The sequence below is a fragment of the Myodes glareolus genome, chromosome 19, assembly GCF_982192425.1.
Source record: "Myodes glareolus chromosome 19, mMyoGla1.1, whole genome shotgun sequence".
In the NCBI taxonomy this organism is placed as follows: Eukaryota; Metazoa; Chordata; class Mammalia; order Rodentia; family Cricetidae; genus Myodes; species Myodes glareolus.
The window spans coordinates 4763447-4776749 of record NC_142044.1 but is presented as its reverse complement, the minus strand read 5'-3'; the positions used below and the strand labels follow the sequence as shown (position 1 = coordinate 4776749).

At 47.2% G+C, this 13303-nt stretch overlaps 1 long non-coding RNA gene across 2 annotated transcripts in view; it reads left to right on the top strand.

Moving 5' to 3' along the window:
• Window positions 1-368: 368 nt before the first annotated feature.
• LOC125415047 (uncharacterized) overlaps window positions 369-13303 on the top strand; it is an 87758-nt gene continuing 74823 nt past the window's right edge. For both annotated transcript variants that reach the window (XR_015735580.1, XR_015735579.1), the window contains exon 1: window positions 369-1136. This is a non-coding gene — a long non-coding RNA (uncharacterized LOC125415047). The remainder of the gene's footprint in view (window positions 1137-13303) is intronic.

Genomic DNA, 13303 nt, shown 5'->3' with positions numbered 1-13303 from the left:
TGTTTTTATTTTGGTGTCTTCGATCAGTACAGGGGATTAACAAGGAGCCTGTACTGTTCTAGCGCACACGAGCAAGAGCAAAGGCAGAGTGTAGACTCACAACTTGACAAATTTGGCAGCAGAAAGATAACAGGATGTCTCCATGGTAGGAAATGTGGTCCCTAGCTAGAATTGAGTCATCGAGGGTGTGACAAAGATGGTAAACTGAAACAAAAAGCCACATTCACTGGGGTTCCCCTTTAGTTTATAGAGTGGCCTAGCCAGGAACTACATTTCCCAGAATCCTCTATACCCTGGGCCCACGTGAGTAGTTCTTGCCAATAGGGTTGGCGGAGAAGCAACCTATCACGTTTCCTGGCCAGGGAGGACAGGAAGTAAACGTCTTCTCTTTCTACGCTCAGAACATTTGGAGGCTGCAGGAAGGAGGGATCACAAGGGGAAAAAAGGCACCAACCAAGACCCGATCTGCGTTTGTACATGAGCAAGGAGCAGGCTTTATCCCTGAAGCCACTGAGGGTGCAGTTGGGTGATGGCAACAGGGGGCGTTACCCTAACAATCCGATCTCGTGAACTTGAGAAAGAGAGTGGACTCAGAGCAGCTGTCGGTGGGCCCACTGAAGACTCTCGGTGACCTTGTCAGGACACTGGACGAGGTTGACCCATTTCATAGTTCCATAGCAGGGATGGGCAAAGGTGCCTCAGTGGCTGCAGGACCCTCACACAACCCGGAGAGAGGGAACCCTGAGAATGGCTGAAACTGGACTTCCTGTCACACACGAATACGTTTGAACTGACTGACACGTTCTCCAGCTCCCCACCCTGGCAGGTTGGCGGGAGGTCAGTTCCCAGGGTTAAGAGCGCTGCCTCCTGTCCTCATGTCTCTCTCATGGGCAGGCCTGTCTTCTGATTCAGGACGAGCAGAACGAACCACCGGAAGGAGCCACCAGGGTCTGCACCTTGCATTATACTCCAGCAAGTGCTAAGAATCTGGCTGAGTTCTGACTAATTGGGAAACCCACCACCTTTAGCTTGCACGCACGCACGCGCACGCACGCACTTCTGCCTAGGACCTACGTTTTTGAATGAAGCTGAGCATTGAACCAGAGTCTCCTACATCTTTTGGAAAAGCAAAGCCGGTAAGGCAGCCCTTAGTGAACAGCTTCTACTTAGGCAGCATAAAGCTCCCTTGGAGCAAAGAGTAAGAACAAACTCGAATGACCTATCCCAGGGGTCGTAAAGGCACAGGGACGCACCACCAGGAGCCACCTGGGCCAGCATGCCTGCATGCCCGGCTGGTCACTGTTACCTGTGGAGCTCTTTTCAGACAATGAAGTTTGTCCTGTCTTCCTCATCCCATGACCTCATTCCGCAAAAGTTGAGAGCTAAGTCAAAGTTTCTGACAAGTTCTAGAAAAACCTTAACATCCTCCTCTGTCTACTTCCTACCCCCACCCCCATTTCAGTCTACTTCTTTTTCATCAAATCAGAGACGTCTCCAGTTTCCAGACACTTGGCAGAGTTGAGAGTTGTGGCGGCTGTGCCTACACATCCTCCAGATGTTGAAACCTGTTAGACCGGGACCACGCCTCCCACAGGGTTTTTCCGGGCCAATGATGGGGTGTGGCAGGGTTATGGAGGTGACTGAAGACTGGAGCTGCTCAGATGTGGGTCCTATGCCTTCTCACTCATCCTCTGCCTGCTCCCAGGCTCCTCTCTGAATTTCTTGCAGGTATGTGTCACGTCTGCTTCCGGGTCTGATAAACACTCTATTCGCTCATGTTTCTTAAAGGCAAGAGAGCAAATAGATACTCAACTTGCTTCCCATATTTAAACTACATGTAGGAAATATTCGATGCGTACCTTTTCTCCTTTCTCTTTCTTTCTTTCTTTTTTTTTTCAAGATTTATTTATTTATTATGTAAACAACATTCCTTCCATGTATGCTTGCTTGCCAGAAGAGGGCACCAGATCTCATTATAGATGGCTGTGAGCCACCATGTGTTTGCTGGGAATTGAACTCAGGACCTCTGGAAGAACAGTCAGGGCTCTTAACTTCTGAGCCACCTCTCCAGACCTCTCCTTTCTCTTTTTACAACTTATTTTGGCATCATGTAACCAATGATAATTACCTGATCTTCTTGCCTCAACTTCTGAAGTTCTGGGGTTACTGTGCATGAGCTAACACGCCAGGTTTATGCTGTCCTGGAGATTTAACTGTGGGCTCTGAGCAGGCTAGGCAATCACTACCAACCGAACTACATCTCTAATCTTGTTATAAGAATGTCTTAAGAAATCATAATCCTTAGTGGAGTGTGGTGTCAGACGCTTTTAATCCTGGACAGACAGAGGTAGGAGGATCTCTGTGAGTTCAGATGTCTACACAGTGAGTTCCAGGTCATCCAGAGCTACATAGGGAGACTCTGTCTCAAAACAAAACAAAACTAGGCATGGTGGTGTAAGCATTCAATCCTAGCACTCTGGAGGCAGGGGTAGGAAAATCTCTGTGAGTTCAAGGCCAGCCTGGGTATATATAATAAGACCCTGTCAAACAAAAATACACATCCAAACAGAAGTATGCTCGCCCTCTCCAAGTGGCTCACATCTGTAATCCCAGTGTGATGGGAGGCTCAGCAGTTAGGAGCCTGCACTGCTCTCGCGGGGACCTGAGATTGGTTCCTAGCACCCACATCAGGTGTCACACAGTGGTGCGGGAGAATTATCTGTATTCTGTCAATCATATTTTAATAAAACGCTGGTTGGCCAGGCAGGCAGTATAGGCAGGAAAGCCAGACAGGAAGTAGAGGTGGAGCAAAGAGACTGGGAGTATTCTAGGAAGCTCCCTCTGCCAGTTCTGCCCAGACCACCGGAGAGGAAAGATGTAAGCTGCCCTGCTGAGAAAGGTACTGAGCCGTGTGGCTAACGTAGATAAGGATAATGGGGTAACATAAGTTATAAGAACTAATAAGTAGCCTGACCTAATGGGCCAATCAGTTTATAATCTTATGGAGTCCCGTCTGTGATTTTCTTTGGGGTTTGCCGGCTGTGGGGTACCGGGCGGGATAGAAACCCCAACAAGCCGGACCCCTCACTACAACACAGCTTACTGTAATTCTGCCTCCCGGGAAACTGACGCCCTGTTCTGGCCTGTGGGCACCTGCATTCATGCGCACACATCCACACACATCCATATGATTGAAAAGAGAAGATACCCTTAAGGAAACCTTGGAAATGTCCTTCTTCCTCCTTTGGAGTACTGATTCTCCTTCCTCCCTTGAAGCACTGACTCTTCTCCCTTGGAGCACTGACTCTCCTTCCTCCCTTGGAGCACTGACTCTCCTTCCTCCCTTGGAGCACTGACTCTTCTTCAGCTGCCATTTAAAGTAGATTTTTGCTCAGTTTAGCACCTGCAGTTATTTAGTATAACCCTTAAAATCATAAGCAGCTGTTAAATTCTTTCAAAACTCTTAATCCTCCCTAGAAATTTGGACCAACTTAACAAGAACAGGAACCCGTGATATTACAAAATATGAAAAGCAATAATGACAGTGAAAGGGACTAGAACTGGGCAGGGTGTTGTGTGCTTGTGATCCCTGCCCTCTGATGCCTGAGGAGTTCTAGACCAGTCTGGCCTTTATGGTGAGACCCAGTCTCAAAAGCAAAGGAAAACCCAAACACACACACACACACACGCCCACATGCACCAGTAACTCACAAGATAAGGGTTCCCCCCCCCAATAATAATATAGAAGCTGCCTGCCATTTAAGGTCAGTCTCTCCCCTGTTTCTTACTCTGTCCTTAGCCCAATTCTGTCTAGCAGACTGGGTTTTTTGCCTGTTTATTGGTTTGGTTTGGTTAGGTTTTTTTGAGACAGGGTTTCTCTGTGTTGCCTTGGCTGTTCTGGAACTTGCTCTGTAGACCAGGCTGGCCTCCAACCAAGAGATTCACCCTCCTCTGCCTACTGACTGCTGGGATTAAAGGCGTGGGTACCACCACCCCCAGTTTAGAAGGTTGGCTAAGATCTACCTCTGATAGATCTGAGCCATTGTCTCTGGGGCTTGGAGGCACATCAGCATCACCTCAAAAGTATTTAAAGATGGCCGAGGCTCTAACCTGAGTTGTGGTTTCTTTGAAATGCATTTTTAGGGCTGGAGAGATGGCTCCACTGTTACGAGCACTGGCTGCTCTTGCAGAGGACCTGGGTTCAGAATCTAGTACCCAGGTAGTGTCTCACAACCATTTATAACTCCAGTTCCAGGTAACCAAACACCCCCTTCTGAGCTCTGCAGCCACCAGGCACAGACGTGGTACACATGAACACATGGCAGGCAAAGCACCCAATACATAGTAAAGAAACCTATCTTTCCTTCGGTAGGGCTGGTGCGAAACCACATGGGTCAGACTTCCCGAAGGGTGATGCTAAGCACTTTCACAGTGCCTGTCTCCTTATTTTATGTATTATTTTCACCTCTCTAGCCCTCATCTTTGTTCCTAGCCCCCTGCGTGGGTTGCTCCAGGGATTTGACACACGTCTGAGGTGTGCATTGATCCTTACACATGGATAATCTTTTTTTTATTGATATTTATTGAGCTCTACATTTTTCTCTGCTCCCCTCCCTGCCTCTCTCTTCCCCACTTCAATCGTCCCCCAAGGTCCCCATGCTCCCAGTTTACTCAGGAGATCTTGTCTTTTTATACTTTCTACTTCCCATGTAGGTTATATCTATGTAAGTCTCTCTTAGTGTCCTCATTGTTGTCTAAGTTCTCTGGGATTGTGGTTTGTAGGCTGGCTTTCTTTGATTTATGTTTAAAAATCACCTATGAGTGAGTACATGTGATAATTGTCTTTCTGTGTCTGGGTTACCTCACTCAAAATAATGTTTTCTAGCTCCATCCATTTTCCTGCAAAATTCAAGCTATCGTTATTTTTTTCTGCTGTGTAGTACTCCATTGTGTAAATGTACCACATTTTTCTAATCCATTTTTCAATTGAGGGACATTTAGGTTGTTTCCAGGTTCTGGCTATGACAAAGCTGCTATGAACATGGTTAAACACATGTCCTTGTGGCACAATTGAGCATCCTTTGGATATATACCCAAAAGTGGTAGGCATTATTGGGTCTTGAGGAAGGTTGTTTCCTAATTTTCTGAGAAATCATCACACTGATATCCAAAGGGGCTGTACCAGCTTGCATTCCCACCAGCAATGCAGAAGTGTTCCCTTTTCACAACAACCTCTCCAGCATAAGTTGTCATCAGTGTTTTTGATCTTGGCCATTCTTACAGATGTAAGATGGAATCTCAGAGTTGTTTTGATTTGCATTTCTCTGATGACTAAGGATATTGAACATTTCCTTGAGTGACTTTCAGCCATTTTAGATTCCTCTGTTGAGAGTTCTCGGTTTAGGTCTGTACTCCATTTTTTTTTATTGGATTATGTGATCTTTTGGTGTCCAATTTCTTGAGTTCTTTGTATATTTTGGAGATCAGACTTCTGTCTGATGTGGGGTTAGTGAAGATCTTTTCCCATTCTGTAGGCTGTCGTTTTGTCTTGTTGACCATGTCATTTGCTTTTCAGTTTCAGGAGGTCCCATTTATTAATTGTTTTTCTCAGGGTCTGTGCTGCTGGGGTTATATTTAGGAAGTGGTCCCTGTGCCAATGTGTTCAAGGATTCTTACACATGGATAATCTTATCTAGGTGTATTTGGGTTTATTTTTTAACTTTTATTTGCATTTATTGGATGCTTGTGCTGGCTGGTTTTATGTCAACTTGACACATTAAAGAAATCATATAGGAGGGAACCTCAAGTAAGAAAATGCCTCCATGAGATCAGGCTGTAGGGCATTTCCTTAATTACTGATGGGAGAAGACCTAGCCCATTGTGGGTGAGGCCACCCTTGGGCTGATGGTCCTGGCTGCTCTAAGAAATCAGGCTGAGTAAGCAGCACTCGCCTGTGGCCTCTGAGTCAGCTCCTGCCTCCAGGTTCCTGTCCTGTGTGAGTTCCTGTCCTGACTTTATGATGAACTATGGTAAGCTGACCAAACCCCTTCCTCTCCAAGTGGCGTTCATGGTGTTTCATTACAGCAGTGGGACTCCTAAGACCGTGCTTGCTGTATTTCCCATTCCATTGGGTTTGTTTCTTCAGTCTCTGGGGCTGTCTTTTTCTTTTTTGCAGCTTCCTCCTCTGGCTTTGGAACAATTTGTTCTGTCTTAGTAAGGATCATCTCATGTGGTGGGGAGCTCATGTGTGGGTTAGCCCAGCCTCAGTTGCCTCACCTCGGGGGCCTCCCTCACCTGGGTGTGTTGAGTGGCTGGAGAATCTGCACCTAGAATCCCTAAGCTCAGCATTGCTCTCTGCATGTGCAGCAAAACCCGGCAGTCTTCTCAGGCCTGGGCCACCACCCCCTGCGTCCTGCCCACTGTGTAGCCTGGGTGCACCTACCGCTCCATCCTTTATGCATATCACAATTGACAGCATGGGCAACTTCTCAGGCGTTCTCAGAGTGGACATGTAGATTTAAACCTCTTGGTTTGAATGCTTTTGTAGGCTTTTGGGACCAAGAGAGTACTGAATCTTTTTCCTAGGTCACCTCAGGCCACTTCCAAGAAGGGGGTGTGTATTTCTTTAATGGATATTCTGTTTTTGTTTTTAGTTTTAAAGACAGGGTTTCGTGAATCCCAGGATGATCTTGAATTTCTGATCCTCTTCCCACTGGGATTGCAGGCATGAGCTTGAATGAGAACATCCCCCCCAACCCCCCCGCTGGCTCATATATTTGATTGTCTGGTTCCAAGTTGGTGCACTGAGTAGGAAGGATTAGGGGTTGTGGCCTTGCTAGAGGACATGTGGCCTTATTAGAGGAGGTTTGTCTCTGGTGGTAGACTTTGAGGTTTCAAAAGGCCATGGAGAATTAAGACTAAAGATGCCTTTGAGGTTCAAAGGCCATAGAGAATTAAGACTAAAGACGCAATGGACATTCTTGTTCATGTTAAGCTGTTGCATGTTTTCTCTTCAGTATGTCTGCTAAGGATATAGGCTGAAATTTAAGTACTTTTGTTATTGATCTAAGATTTCTCTGTTGACTTTATGGGTTTTGCTTCACAATATATAGAAATGTAACTGAACAAACCTGGTTCCCATCCTGGCTTTAAGGTGCCTTGTCTTGATAGATTTTTCCTGTTAGCGGCTGTTTCTTCAGCAATCAGTGTGTACTTTCGGGAGGGAGGGGCAGCCATGAAACTCACAGGGAGCTAACAGGACCCTACAGAGCTGAGGATGAGGAGGAGACTCTGGGGGAGCTGTCTACAGGCTGGGTGGGGGATCCAGCGGTACAGCATCCCCAAGATGGCACCCACGCTGGGTGGGTTTTAGGTGTTGGAGCTGTTGGAGTCACCTATGTTCCTGTATGTAAGCCCTCAGTCATGGCGTTGGTGTGCAATCAACATCCTAACTGGGGTGGGACTGTTTCTGTCTTCCCACAATGGTGGTCCTTCTGGTGGGCTCAGCATCCCTCTACAGCTTAGCTCTTGTCAAGACTCCCCTGTCCAGGGCTCTGGTATCTACTCAGCATCTATGACCGTTTTGTCACCTGTCTCTGAGATCAAGGTGAGAACAGCCCATCTGTGGGTAATTGCTGTGCCAACACCCTTTGTCACTTGTGTAAACTTTCCCACACCTCTGAAAAGTCATCGTACTTCAGCTCTTTCGCCCTAACTCTGGCAGATCCCTAAACGGGGAGGAGCTGTAGCAATAAACAAACAAAACCAAGGAGTGTAAGGGACTTCTCAAAAATGCTGAAAGGAATCCAGAAGGACTCAAACCCCCAACGGACTAAGGAACAAGCTCATTTATTATTAGAGTTTATTCATGGAGACTTGGTAAGACTCAGCAATGACACGGCCCATGTCGCCTGTGACCCAGTGGTTAGTATCGCTCTGTGTTTTGGATTTTAGTACAGTAAAATGGTCTCTCATCAGCTGTGTGTCCAGATTCTTCCTGGGTTGGGAATGCCCCATAGGCGAGTATTTCACTTTGGTCATTTCTGCACCCTGCCCCTCTTCTCCGTGGACATGGTCATCACGTGAGCTCATGGCGCAAGCGAGGTGCAGTGACCCCACCGACCTGGACTACTCCATGGGTAGAAAGAAAAGTTTATTTGTCTCAGAGGGTAGAGAACAGCAGGTAGCAGGGAAGGTCTTGTCAGTCCTAAGGGGACAGGTCACCTCACGGGCAGAAGTGCAGGCCAGAATGACCTGGGCTGTAGCTTGGGAGCTCCGGTCTATAGCAGACTGTTCAGAAACTCGTCCCCTTTGCCCAAAGTAGTTGGCCGTTGTGGGTGGATAAGGGGAGGAATGGCCTTTCTGGCAAACAGAAACTCAGCCCACTTCTGTTTACCTGGTCAGGGCCCTGTTTAGGACACTGTCCGAAGCACTACCATTTTGGGGTCCTGAAGAAACAAAACCTCCTTCTACAAGTGAGTTGTTCGGGTCTGCCCTCCTCCAACCCACATCCTTATGAGGAAGTAGAACCTCCTCACAGGCCCACAGGGAGGCTGGGAAGGCTGGCACATTTCTGACGGATGGCACAGGAAGGCGGAGGCTCAAGGAGACATCTTCACTGGTTGTGGCAGTATACACTTAGAATCTCAATTACTTGGAAGGCTGAGGCAGTTAAAGGCTCATGAGCTATATAGTGACCCTTGCCTTTTAAAAACAAAACAGTTTTGGTTAATATTGACAGCTGGACAGGACTTAGACTCACCTAGGAGAGTGACCTCTGAGCACCCTGTGAGAGAGTGCATAGGTTAACCAAGGTTGAAAGACCACACACACACACACACACACACACACACACACCCCACCCCCGCCCCTTAGCTGTATGTGACCCCACTCTACGGACTGCAGACCTGAGAATAACAAAAGGAAAATGGCCTGAGTTCATCACTTACTGACGGACTCACTTCAGTGAAGGACACAATGTAATCAGCTGCTGAGGGAAAAGGAGGTTCCCTTCCCTCACTTGCTTTCCTCGGGGATTTGTTGTAACAACAAGTAACTGATGCCGAGTGGCAAACAAAGGAACCTCCCCCTAGCCGCAGCCTATCCTATCATCATGTAGTTTGAGGATTCTGGTCTCAAACTTTCCGACTATTATGTGGTCTTCCTTAGGCTGCCAGATAGTCCAAATATCTTTTGTGTCCCTTCTCCCTTCTCCTGTTGCTTCAGGACTTCACGAGGGACCATCTTCCTCCACAGTCGTGGCCTCACACAGGTAACCCATGGGGACCACATATTTTTGGCCCTAATCACTATGCCACTGAAATCTGGGTTGTTCCAGAAAATTTGGGATATTCATTGTACCTATAGAAATATTTCGGCCAGGCATGTTGTACACACACCTTTAATCCCAGCACTTGTGAGGCAGAGGTAGACAGATGTCTGTGAGTTCAAAGCCAGCCTGGTCTACAGCACAAGTTCCAGGACAGCCAGAACAACACAAAGAAACCTTGTCTTGAAAAACAAACAAATAAACAAAAAAAACCCAATGAAAATGGTTTTAATAACTATAAACATATTTTTTAAAGAACAAAGTTTGTTTGTGTCTGGCTGAAATTGTTTCCACAAACATGGTAACCATATTCCTTCTAAAGAGATAATTACTACAAACGTTGTTGGTGAAAATGGCTTTATTGTGTGTTTGCTGTGATTCTTTCTGTATTCTATCTTAAAGAACAATGTTTTTTCTTCTTTCTCTCTCCTCTCTCTCCTTTTGTTTTGTGACAGGGACTTACTGTGTAGACCAGATTGGCCTTGAATTCTCCTGCTTTAGGCCTCCCTCAGGTCAGGATGACAGACACGAACCCCCACACCCAGAAAAAGTAGTTACTTTATACATAATAAAGTATGGTTTTTGTACCACCTTTAGACTGTTCACTGAAAACCACAAGCCAGGTACACCTTGGATGCTCACAGATGCCAGACAGGGGTACATCTGCAGAAGGTCCTACGGGGCCCAAATATTCCATAAAGGAGCAAGAAACAAAGCAACCAGCCAGAGGGAAGCCCCGCCTGGCTCTCCTTGCTGAGTCTGCTGTATGAGAATGCAGTTTCCACTGGGGTGTGAGTTAAAGAGGATACTGCCCAGAACCTTAGCTGGAAATCCTGGCTCTTCAGAGCATGGGGGTCCTCAGTTCACCAAGAGTGGGACCTGTTCCATCATGTGTGCCGTTCTGTGTTGTGACCGGATAGGGGAGGGGTCACCAATGGGTCACCTGCCTTGGGAACAGGCACAGATGGATTTCAAACCCCCTTCCTGGCCTCCCGACCACAGGACTCCAGATGCTCTGAAGCACACTCGGTCTGTGCTGATCACAGGCCTTGCCCAGCTGACAGCCAGGCTTCCGAGCCTCCAGTGTGGTGGAATGTGGGCCAGGTTTGCGGGCATTTGTGCACCTAACCCCGGAAGAAGGGTTTGATATAGCTTAGAGAGAGAATAGTTAAGTCTGATAAATTGTGCATATTGTCTGGACACCTATGTGATGGATGAGTTCTGGTTCTGTGTTTGTGGTGGTTTAAAAGAAAATGATCCCCAAAGGGAGTGGCATTATGAGGAGGTGTGGCCTTGTTGGAGGAAGTGTGTCACTGTGGGGGCAGGCTGTGAGGTTTCTTTTTCTCAAACTTTCCTCAATGTGACAGTCTACTTCCTGTTGCCTGCAGATGTAGGACTCTCGGCTCCAGCACCATGTCTGCTTGCATTCCACCATGCTTCCCATCATGATGATAATGGACTGAACCTCTGAAATTCTAAGTGAGCCACCCCAATTAAATGTTTTCTTTACAAGAGTTGCCGTGGTCATGGTGGCTCCTCACAGCAATAGAAACCCTAACTAAGACGTGGTATATCTTGTTTTGTTTGTTGAACGGGTCTCCTAATATAGCTCAGGCTAATCTTGAACTCTGAATTCACTACCTTAGCTCTTTAAAGGCTGTGGTTCTTGGGTTGTATTCACAAACCTCTCCAGACTGAAAAGATGCATTTCTCTCAAGGTTCAGGTACTCGCTCCTCATGAACTTAAGTCATGTGACACCCAAGCCCCTGCAGGCCCTGCAGAGTCATGAGAGTCCATCTGGGTCACCTAGCAACACCCTCCCCTGTCCCCAGCTGCCTTTAAAGTCACTCCCTTCTGGTTTTAGTATGAACTTTGGACATCGTTTTTTACATAATTTCCTGAGCTAAACAAAGGGTTAAATCAGACTCAAAACTGACCTAGTTGGTGACTCTTATGTGTAAGAGAGAGGAAGACACAAAGAGACAGAGACAGATAAAAGAATTTTTATATAGAGAGCTACATCCCAAGTCCTAGAAATTCAAATTTTTTTTTTAACAGCATTCACTAGATCTAGATTTAAGAACAATTTCACCAAGTCAAGCTATTTGGGAGTGAAGACAGTCAACTGAAGGGAATTGTTAGTCTCATTTGTTTTAGATTTATTTTATGTGTGTGAGTGTTTGCTTCATGTATGTATGTGAACCACATCTGTGTTATGCTCTTGGAGGCCAGGATGCCCTGCAACTGGAGTCAACAGTTGTGAGCTGCCATATGGGTGCTGGGAACTGAACCCCAGTGAGCTGCCATGTGGGTGCTGGGAACTGAACCCCAGTGAGCTGCCATATGGGTGCTGGGAACTGAACCCCAGTGAGCTGCCATGTGGGTGCTGGGAACTGAACCCCAGTGAGCTGCCATGTGGGTGCTGGGAACTGAACCCCAGTGAGCTGCCATGTGGGTGCTGGGAACTGAACCCCAGTGAGCTGCCATGTGGGTGCTGGGAACTGAACCCCAGTGAGCTGCCATGTGGGTGCTGGGAACTAAATCCCAGTGAGCTGCCATGTGGGTGCTGGGAACTAAATCCCAGTGAGCTGCCATGTGGGTGCTGGGAACTAAATCCCAGTGAGCTGCCATGTGGGTGCTGGGAACTAAATCCCAGTGAGCTGCCATGTGGGTGCTGGGAACTAAATCCCAGTGAGCTGCCATGTGGGTGCTGGGAACTGAACCCCAGTGAGCTGCCATGTGGGTGCTGGGAACTAAATCCCAGTGAGCTGCCACGTGGGTGCTGGGAACCCACATGGCAGCTCACAACAGCAAGTGCCCCACCACTAAGCCATCTCCCTAGCCCCTTTAATATCATTTTATTAGACAATTTATAAAACTATGTAGGTTTTGGAAGAAATCAAGCAGTACTGGGGAAAGACTTCTTTTAGTAATACACCTGTGAAAGTTCTTATTCGTGATTCAGTTTTTTTAAAAAAAAAAAAAACTCTTTGACTCTAGAATATATTCCACGAACACTAAGAAGGTCAAGCACCTTCTTCTCCAACCTTGACAATATTTGGTGACCGAGTCCAAAGGCTACACATTTACCTGGTTTATACATCACTCATTGCGCACACACGGACAGTGAGCTAGAGCATCTCTCATCTTTCAGTTCTGTCTGTGTCCCTTAGTACAGTGACCTTGACAGGCTCTTGAAACACCTGGAAGGTGGGGCTCTGGGCATGCCTCTGGGGGATTGTGTTCACTGAGGTGGGAATACCACCTACTGTGGGCGGCCCCATTGCCTGGCTGGGATCCTTGTAGGGCCAGGCTATACAGGCCATATTCCTATACCGTATGACAGTCAGAGTTCTGAGTGACCTGCCAGGCCCAGTTTGCTCCTCCCACACAGAAGGGGTCGCCTGGCCTTTTGACAGTGAGCCAACCTGATGCCATCCTAAGCAAATGGTCAGGATATTCTAATGTCGCTCTGCTCCTTCTGTGGTAATTTAGGAGGTCGCCTAGGGAAGAGGTGTTTTTCTGTCTGTGGCAGAACAGACATAGGTAGGAACATGACCCAAGCTACTCTCCCCACTACCTAGGAGACGGGATGCTAATGAACCCCCCCTCAGTTTACGTTTTGATATAAAAGTTGTTTGTGTTTGAATGAGCCCTGAGACTCCCTTCTGCTATTGTCATGTGAATTGTGCCTCAATTGTTCCCACCCCTCCACTCCGGTACAGAAATGGTTTATGTCTGGGCTGCTCCCCAGCAGGTCCTGGACTATAGAAGTGTAGAAAGGGAGTTGAGCGGCAGCGTGCCTTCATCTGCTTCCTGATTGTGGGTGTCATGTGACCAGGGGCTCTCAGCCCCTGTTGCCTTCACCTTCCTTCTGTGATGGACTGAGCCCTTTACCCTTTCCCTACAAGGTGCTTCTATTAGAATATCTCATCACAGCAACAGAGAAAGAAACACCACCCAAGCTTCTTCCT